The sequence below is a fragment of the Podarcis melisellensis genome (genome assembly GCF_964234715.1).
Source record: "Podarcis melisellensis genome assembly, chromosome: 17".
Lineage (NCBI taxonomy): Eukaryota > Metazoa > Chordata > Lepidosauria > Squamata > Lacertidae > Podarcis > Podarcis melisellensis.
In genome coordinates, this window is record NC_138534.1 from 29,814,843 (window position 1) to 29,824,440 (window position 9,598).

A 9,598-nucleotide genomic window follows, 5' to 3' on the forward strand; every position below is an offset into this window, starting at 1 on the left:
AAGGTACAAAACTATTCAAGGGGCACTAAGGCGTTTTGAGAACTGTGGCAACATATCCCACAAGCACCACCCTCTTCTTCTTTTAACAGACTATTTGCTGCCCTTTCATGACACCTCAAACTAGTTACTTGTCTTTACCTAGACCTGGTTTTATTTCTTTGGCTGAAAGAAAGAAAGAAAGAAAGAAAGAAAGAAAGAAAGAAAGAAAGAAAGAAAGAAAGAACTTGCTCTCCCACTGCCAGTTGCACCAGCCTTCACAGACATTGTTTACTAGTGTAATAAATTACTGCATTGTGACCTGAAGGCCAAATGAAGAGTCTGACACAGAGTCTGGGTTGAACTAGAGCCTCTTTATATAAGATTAAAACCCATAGAAACCCTGCAGAGGCCAACACTATTGCATACCCTCCAACATTTCTCTGATGAAAATAGGGATGTCCTACAACAACAACAATAATTTTATTATTTATACCAGCTCATCTGACTGGGTTGCCCCAGCCACTCTAGGTAGCTTCCAACATATATAAAAACATACTAAAACATTAAACATTTTAAACCCTCCCTATTCAGGGCTGCCTTCAGATGTCTTCTAAAGGTTGCACTGTTACTTATCTCCTTGACTCGGGGATCGCATAACGTAACTCCATATCCTCCGACATTTCTTCCATGAAAATAGGGATGTCCTAAGGAAAAGTGGGGCATTCTGGGATCATATCAGAAACCAGGCCAGCTGCAAAATAGGAACCCGTGGAGGGTCTGCTATTGGTGCAGGAGCAAACCTGAACCCAACTGCAATCTCTAGAGTGCAGGCACTGGAAGCATGGCTGTCTAGCCTGCATTCTACTTCCAGACTATACCCTGAATGTGTGTAGGAAGGCCTATACTGCTCCACCAGCAAGGCTCCATAGCTTCAGGCTGATTTAGCAGTTTAGTGTCAGAAGCAGCCCATATCCCATCTCAAAGCCCAGACAGAAAGCCTCAAGGGCAACCCATCACCCTGAAAGGTGCCTAAAGGGGGTCACCAGGCTGAAACATAGCTGCTCCCCTTCCCACACCTGAACTTCCACAAAAGGGGGCAAATCTCTATTTAGTCCCCTTTCCTCCATAGCTCACCCACTGGGCTAGTGAGATGGTTATATCCTTGCAACAGTGGTCCGTCTTCAACCACCATAGCTGAAGATGAGCCTGGCCATCAAGGGTCATCTGAGAAAACTGCTCCATCACAAAACTGGCACTCCCCAGCATCAGAAGTGCCAGAGAAAATCGTTTAAACAGTGCACCACCTGTGCCAGACCTGATCACCTCTTGACCACCCACTCCAAAAAATGTACCATCATGTACCAAGCAGCCAATTGTAAAAGCTATGTCAACAAAACAAGAGCCATCCATCAAGGCCCAACAAATAAAAATCTCAGAGCTGACACAAAAGGCAGATTTAATGTTTCATTTGCCCATCAAGGACCCACTAACACAGTTCTGAATCATACAGATCAAAGGAGGTATAGGAAACTGTGCACAACTGATCTGGGATGTAATGATTTAGTGATAGGACAAGTGGTGAATAAGCTTAAACTCACTTGGGGCTTTCTAGGACACTATAACTAGAGGTAACACCCTAAGAGAGGGCATTGGAGGGACAGAAAAGGGGCCTAAAACCTTGCCTTTGTTAAATTCCTTATCTATCTTCTGCCAGGCTAGAGACTCCATGCCTATTGCATGTCGAGGTCCCCAAGTCACCCCAATAAAACACGATTCACACGGAATTTTTGTTTAAGGTTTTTGGCATAATTTTGGCCACAACTTTATTAAAATACAAAAAAATATGAGTGGTTGCTTAGGCATTGGTTGTGTCTATCTGACCCCTCATGGGGACAGACTGACATTCGCATGACCGCGAAAGTCAGAGAGGGAAAACATTTTGGGGAGAGCAATGGAGCAGGGGACCTGCCCTCACCTCTTCCCAAATGCTCCCAGGGGCTCTTGCATGGCCCTAGCCCCTTGACAGGGGTTTGGACAAAAGCATGGCAAGTCCCTGTATTCCTTTAACAGAATCCCCTTGCAGCAGCAGCATTAGAGGGGCAGGCACAGCCAATCCATGCCCCTCCACCAACCAATTTATAAAACCAATGCCTAACTGCAACCTTACAAGTTGTGATGGAGCAGTCATGTTGACATTTGTGGGTATTCGGTGTGCAAGGACTACAGGAGCTGTACTCCTACAAATACATCCCACTGGCTGGTTCTGAGGTGGACCAGGTAGTGGACTGGACCTTTGCTATAAACAGAGGCCTCATAATCCAAACTGTGTTGGCAGCCATCACAGAGGCAGTGTCGTTTATTATTACAGCTGAGCGATGTGTTGGCAAATATGGATTCTTACCATTCTTAGAAAGTTTTGAACCGGACCTTTGGGACAGCGTGAACACTTTTTGCAAAAAATAAAATAAATGAACCACATTTAAGTTTTTGAATATGTAAGGCCCCAGAAGCAAAGTGAGGCCATATTCTGGAGCTGCTTGGCAGGAGCTTTTGCCTGGAAAGATGTGTGGAGAATAATTAGTTTAGTACTCAGAACTCCAGAAGAAAACTGTGCCTCCACAGCTATCTTGGGAGCGTTGCAAAATGCTGTTGCCATGAGCAACGAATCCTGTCCTTGTGACCATGAGCCCATTCTCAGAACGATGTGGATGTCACGAACACCCCCTCCTTCCCTGAATTCCCTGCACATGGAAAAGTCTTTGTAAAGAAGGGGAAGGGTCATGTCTTGTGCCTGGTGGGACTGGCAACCTGATCATGAGAAGCAGAGAGTCAACCTCTTATTTAGCACCAGGACCCTGCAATGCAATGCAGCAATCGCCTCTTTCTCTTGCCTGATTCTGTGTGTCTTCAAAGCACAAGTTACTTGTGGTGACGCGAAAGGGGGCTTTTTCACTGGTGGCATCAGTGCTTTGGAATGCACTCCCTGATGAAATATGGGAGGTCCAATCTGTATTGGCATTGCACTGTTTACACAGGCATTCCCAAGATCTTTAGATCCAAATCTCCTGTTTGTATTGATGTGTTGTTCTAACATATATTCTAATCATGGGTGTTTATATTTTAATGTTTGTATAACTGGTTTTAATAATTTGCAAACCATTTAGAAGCCTATTTTGGCATGAAATGGTGTATAAAGTTGTTGTTAAACATGAGTGAATGGCTTATTTTGTGCTGTGCTTTGAAGGCACTCTAAGGCAGTTAGACAAATTCTTCTGCCTCTGTGAGTCTGCAAATCTCATCACACAGTGAGAGTCTGACCTCATTCTTTCTTGAATCCCCCAAAGATACCAAGATCTCTTAAAGATATCCGGGGATGGGGGGACGGGACAGGGCAAACACAAGTAATGACCGGGCCGCCTGTATTTTGGATCTGTATATCCAACACTGTAAGTCCTAGACAAATACACACTACTGTGAATTCACAGAGCTCTGTTAACAACTGAGATTCGGTGTTTGGATAGACATTGGCCCCATGTGCACTGAACAGCACAACACACTAAAATTTACAGTTAGGAGGTATATTATGAAAAGTAGAGAAATATGGAAATATTTGTTCAAGGTGTTTGGAAGGTTTTGATGAAACCCATTACAGTTTTATGAATGTAACTTGAAAATACATTCCCAGAGGGTGAAAATAGGGCAGCACCAAATAGAAAAGAGAAGGAAGGAAGGAAGGGAAGGAGAAAGAAAGAAAGAAAGAAAGAAAGAAAGAAAGAAAGAAAGAAAGAAAGAAAGAAAACCGTGCTGGGCAATTAACTACTGGTATGATCACATTTCTCTGAGCAGTGAGATGTTCCAGAGGCACTGTTATATGTTGTTTTCACAAATGCATGCCTCTTTATGCAGACTTTCCCCTAATCTACACCTTTGTGTTAATATTTTTTTGCTGGAGAACTGCACCACAAAATTCAGAGAGGTGCAGAGTTTGAGGGATAATTGTGATTAGGTTTTGGGAAGTGTGAAATTGGTAATTTCACATTTAAATGTGAACCAAATTTCTCTCCCCCCCCCCCAGCTTGAAGCTTACTCAATATTCCCCCTCATCTTCATATTGAAAGGAATCATCAGTAGCAATAAGCAAGTGGCCTTTCAGGTAGCCTTGTCCATCATTGCTGATCTTCATACCAAGAAGTACTGACTGGATAGCCCAGCTCAGTAGGCAGGGGTCAGCAAACTTTTTCAGCAGGGGGCTGGTCCACTGTCCCTCAGACCTTGTGGGTGGCAAGACTATATTGGGGGGGGACGAATTCCTATGCCCCACAAGTAGCCCAGAGATGCATTTTAAATAAAAGCACACATTCTACTCATGTAAAAACACCAGGCAGGCCCCACAAATAACCCAGAGATGCATTTTAAATAAAAGGGCACATGCTACTCATGTAAAAACATGCTGATTCCCGTCCCGTCCGTGGACCGGATTTAGAAGGTGATTGGGCCAGATCCGGCCCCCGGACCTTAGTTTGCCTACCCATGGGTTAGCAAAACAACAACAACAAACCTATGGTTGCGTGAAACATACTCAATAGGCACACAAGACGTAACTGGCTGTACTTTTGAATAAAGTATACGATTCATTGTATCAAATTGTAGATTTCAACAGAGGTTACATAAGGTTCAACAACAAAAAAGCAGAAGACCCAGTAGATTAGTTCATTCTCTAGTCAGTTCATGTATGAAGCTTCCGTTGAAATCTACAATTTGATACAATGAATAGTATACTTTATTTATCCAAAAGTACAGCCAGTTACATCTTGTGTGTTTATTACCCATGGGTTAGAGCGTGGTGCTGATAACGCCAAGGTTGCAGGTTCGATTCCCATATGGAACAGCTGTATATTCCTGCATTGCAGGGGGTTGGACGAGATGATCTTCAAGGTCCCTTCCAACTCTTCGATTCTATAAATCCCCTTCCAAGCCAAGGAATCACCAGAATGCAGTCTAAAAGTCCCTGGACGAGTCAGCTGAATATTTATGCACTGATTTCTATTACCCTTGCTGGTTCCCCTCTCCCCCACCCAAAAAAATCTTGTGATCACAATTTGCTGTGAATTGTGATTTCTTTGCTTTCATAAAATACTAACCCACTCCATAAATGCCAGACAGCACATGATGGGGATTGTCCAGACCAGTCCTCAAAATCCTTTCCAGCGAAATGCAATTCAGCTATACTTCTTTAAAAATGCCTGATGTTTGGTAGTAAATATATGTTGTGAGAACAGAAAGCCTAGGAGAAATTTTCAGACAGTGGTGAAGCAGTGCCAGACCTCTGGAGCCTAAAAGGAATAATCAGGAAATATGACGTCTACCCTGGTTCTGCTGATGGTTTCTGTATTCTCCTTTCATCTTTCATTACAATTCAGCACCTTTCTACTTTCATTTGCTCTTAGATGGATAATTTCATACCAGGGAAAACAAGCTGAAGGGAGGGGATTTTTTTGCCAGGAAAGGTGTGCAATGTAAAGAGTTCTCAATGCGCTCAAGGGCTGTTTATAACAAGGAGAAGGTTTGTTGTTTTTACACATGTAAAAACAGGGCAGAATGATACACTAGCATCATGGCAGACACTGCCATGGCAGACAGTGCAATCATAATTTTACATTCTGTCGCTTTTTTCCAAAAGATCAGCATAAGAAGGCTCTGTATGCTGGGTGATGTGGATGGGTAAGAGTTCTTAACTAAGTTGTTGTTGTTGTTGTTTAGTTGTGTCCGACTCTTCGTGACCCCATGGACCAGAGCACGCCAGGCACTCCTGTCTTCCACTGCCTCGCGCAGTTTGGTCAAAGTCATGCTGGTAGCTTCAAGAACACTATCCAACCATTTCGTCCTCTGCCGTCCCCTTCTCCTTGTGCCCTCCATCTTTCCCAACATCAGGTTCTTTCCCAGGGAGTCTTCTCTTCTCATGAGGTGGCCAAAGTATTGGAGTCTCAGCTTCACGATCTGTCCTTCCAGTGAGCACTCAGGGCTGATTTCCTTCAGAATGGATAGGTTGGATCTTCTTGCAGTCCATGGGACTCTCAAGAGTCTCATCCAGTACCATAATTCAAAAGCATCAATTCTTCGGCGATCAGCCTTCTTTATGGTCCAGCTCTCACTTCCATACATCAGTACTGGGAAAACCATGGCTTTAACTATACGGACCTTTGAGAAAGAGTTAACTAAATTAACTTTGAGAAAGAGCTGGTGGTGGGGGGGAGAGATTTGCACGCATAAAATCACCTCAAAATGGTCATTTGCAAATTTTGATGACAAATGTTTGCATTGTAGTCTCTGATTATTTGCTGGGTGCTTCTGTTTGACACCCAGGGCAGATCCACACTATGTGTTTAAAGCACATCCAGTGTAGATTTAAAGCAAATGATTGCAAAGGCTGCAGATTTGATACCCATATGGGACAGCTGCATATTCCTGTATTGCAGGGGGTTGGACTAGATGATCATCAGGGTGCCTTCCAATTCTACAATTCTATGATCCCCCCCCACACACACTCAAAGAATCCTGGCAGCTGTAGTTGCCCCCTCATAGTGCTACAGCTCCCAACACTGCTGGAAAAACTACACTTCCCAGAATTCTTTGGGGCAGCCATGTGCTTTAACTGGGCATTACGTCTGCTTTAAATGTATAGAGTAGATCCACCCATAGTCATACTAGTATTTGTTATTGACAGCTGGTTTTTTTTTTTAAATAGTATTGGAAAACTAACATGAAGTGTAATAACGGTATCTGGCAATCCCCAGAGACATATTTTAGTCTGTTGAAGCAAAGGCAACAAGGAGTCATGCCTTAGCACTGAAAAACCAAAAACCGTATTTTTCCGTATATAAACAAGCCCCCTGTTTTGGGGGACTCAAAATTAAGAAAATGGGGGGAGAGATTGTATCCGTATATAAGACAACCCCCAATTTTAAACATATTATAAAAAGAAAAACCTAGTCTTATACACGGAAAAATACGGTAATTGCTTATGGAATGCACCTTTATAGATTAGATGGCTATAGTTTGCAAAAATGCCGTAGTAAATCTCAGTGCTTTAAGGTGCCACACGATACATTAGTTTATTATATTTGACAGTATTGAGCACTGCTGGAATGCAATAGTGTACAGCATGCGACAGAATATTGTCAGGTGCATGCACAGAGCACATGGGGTATGGCTGCACATCACCATCGGAACCAGAAATCTTAGGGTATAACCCATTATACCCGGGAATAAATCTATTTCACCCCATTGAGGATTACTTCTGTATAGGTTTTGCATTGTGTTTGATTACAGGTTTAAGCTGATGAATCAATTAAGTCTGCATGAAGTCTTGCATGTGAGACAAAACCAACAGTTCTACAAAGAAAAGCATTTCTTTGTTTTTAAGGTGATGCGCACCAGTTCGCAGCAGGCATCTTCTTAGAAGAGCAATTGCTTCCAGGTTGAAATATAAGAGGGCATTAACTCTTGCAGGATAACACTGGTTGCAGGGCCAGCCCACTCATGAGGCAAGGTGAGGTGACTGCCTCAGATGGCAGTAGGAGACCATCTCTTGGGGACACCAGCTCCCCTTTGTCCCCCCTATATTTTTGGGGTAGGGCCCAGGGGGCCCTAATGCACAAAAAGCATGGAGGCATAGCCACAGCCAACCATGACAGGGCTCCAGCGGCCAGCTCCTTCTCCTCCTGCTGCAGCAGAGGGAAAAGAGGTTTGACAGCAGGAGGTGGTGTCACTGGCCACTGAATAATAATAATAATAATAATAATAATTTATTTATGCCCCGCCCATCTGGCTGGGTTTCCCCAACCACTCTGGGCGGCTTCCAACAAAACACTAAAATACAATAATCTATTAAACATTAAAAGCTTCCCTAAACAGGGCTGCCTTTAGATGTCTTCTAAAAGTTTGGCAGTTATTTTTCTCTTTGACATATGGTGGGAGGGCGTTCCACAGGGCAGGTGCCACTACTGAGAAGGCCCTCTGCCTGGTTCCCTGTAACTTGGCTTCTCACAGCGAGGGAACTGCCAGAAGGCCCCCGGTGCTGGACCTCAGTGTCCGGGCAGAACGATGGAGGTGGAGACGCTCCTTCAGGTATACAGGACCGAGGCCATTTAGGGCTTTAAAGGTCAGCACCAACACTTTGAATTGTGCTGGTTCCCCCCAGCTCTCCTCCCCCCATGTCCTGACATCACACACAAAAAACACTGGGACATTGGGACATCACACGTGTGACATTGAACCCCCCCCCCCAATCGCCCTGGCACCTCTGGATGACAGGATCCACAGGGGCAGCAGATTCCGATGTAGATCTTCATTCTCCGCTTGCTCCTGATCTAGATCTCCACTCACTCCTTCTTCCCTGGCGAGAGAGGAGGGATGCCATTTTGTGCTTCGCCTCAGGTGCCAAAATGTCTTGCGCCGGCCCTGACTGGCTGTGCCTGCAGTTTTTGAAAGTGTGAGCTTTAAAAATAATTGCATTAAAAAAACAAAAACCTGCTGACCAATTCATCAGAGGTATGTTTTTAGCAGATTAAAGTGTTTTTAATCCAATGAACCAATCAATTAAATACCGTAGGGCTGAATGCATTATTTACCCATTGTGAACAGGGACTATTCCAAAGAGTACATTCAGCATCCATCTGTAATTGCATATGGCACTGATGAAAATCACTTGTTTTTCATTCAGGAAAAATAAACCATGAACCTGGGTTTGGACTTACCACCCAGCCAGACTATGGTTTGTTTCTCAGCAATGTGGTAGCAGCAGGAATGGGGGAAGAAGATAGTGCCCACAATTTCAGCAGCTTACGCCACCATGCTAAAGGTTTTCATTTAAACCATAGTTTAGTATAACTACGGTTTACAGTGATGAGCAAATAAGGCCATTGGGCTACATCTGCTTATATAGATGGATGCACATATAGCAGTGCATATAATTTACTATGCCTTACTAGCTTGATACGTAAATTATTTAATTTCTGTAAAACAGTGCTTTCTCAAAGCTTCTTTTTTCCAACGCAATTCGTGAACCCTCTTTCGGTGCAAGTTTAACTATTATTTGAATATGGTCATGTGGTTTCTTGAAGTTGCTGTTCCAAGGCTACACTTCTATATCTATTTACCTGGGAGTAGGGATGGAGGAGAAATTAAATTTTGTTTGCATTGCACCTAATTTGCATTTCTCAAGGCAACACATGAACCAAAATGCACCCGTCACCCAGATTTTAGCCATCCTATGAAATTTGTACTTCTGTGAAGCTTGCAATGCAGTTCTCTGGTCAAGTAATGTGTACACACCAAAATGTACACACAAGGATAATGTGTGCATAAAATACGTATATTAGAAAACAACACACAAAAATGTATTATAAAAGGGGAAATTGCTTGCAAAAATATGCAGAAAGGACAGCTTTGTCCATCCCTATCCAGGAATAAGCTCCACTGAACCCAAAAGGACTTACTGCTGAGAAGACATGTATAGGATTGCACTGTAAGCTTTTCCTCCCCATGACTTGTTATTAAACATAATAAGAGACTTTGAGATTTGGCAGCTCCTGTAATAACATATGCAAGACCTTACATA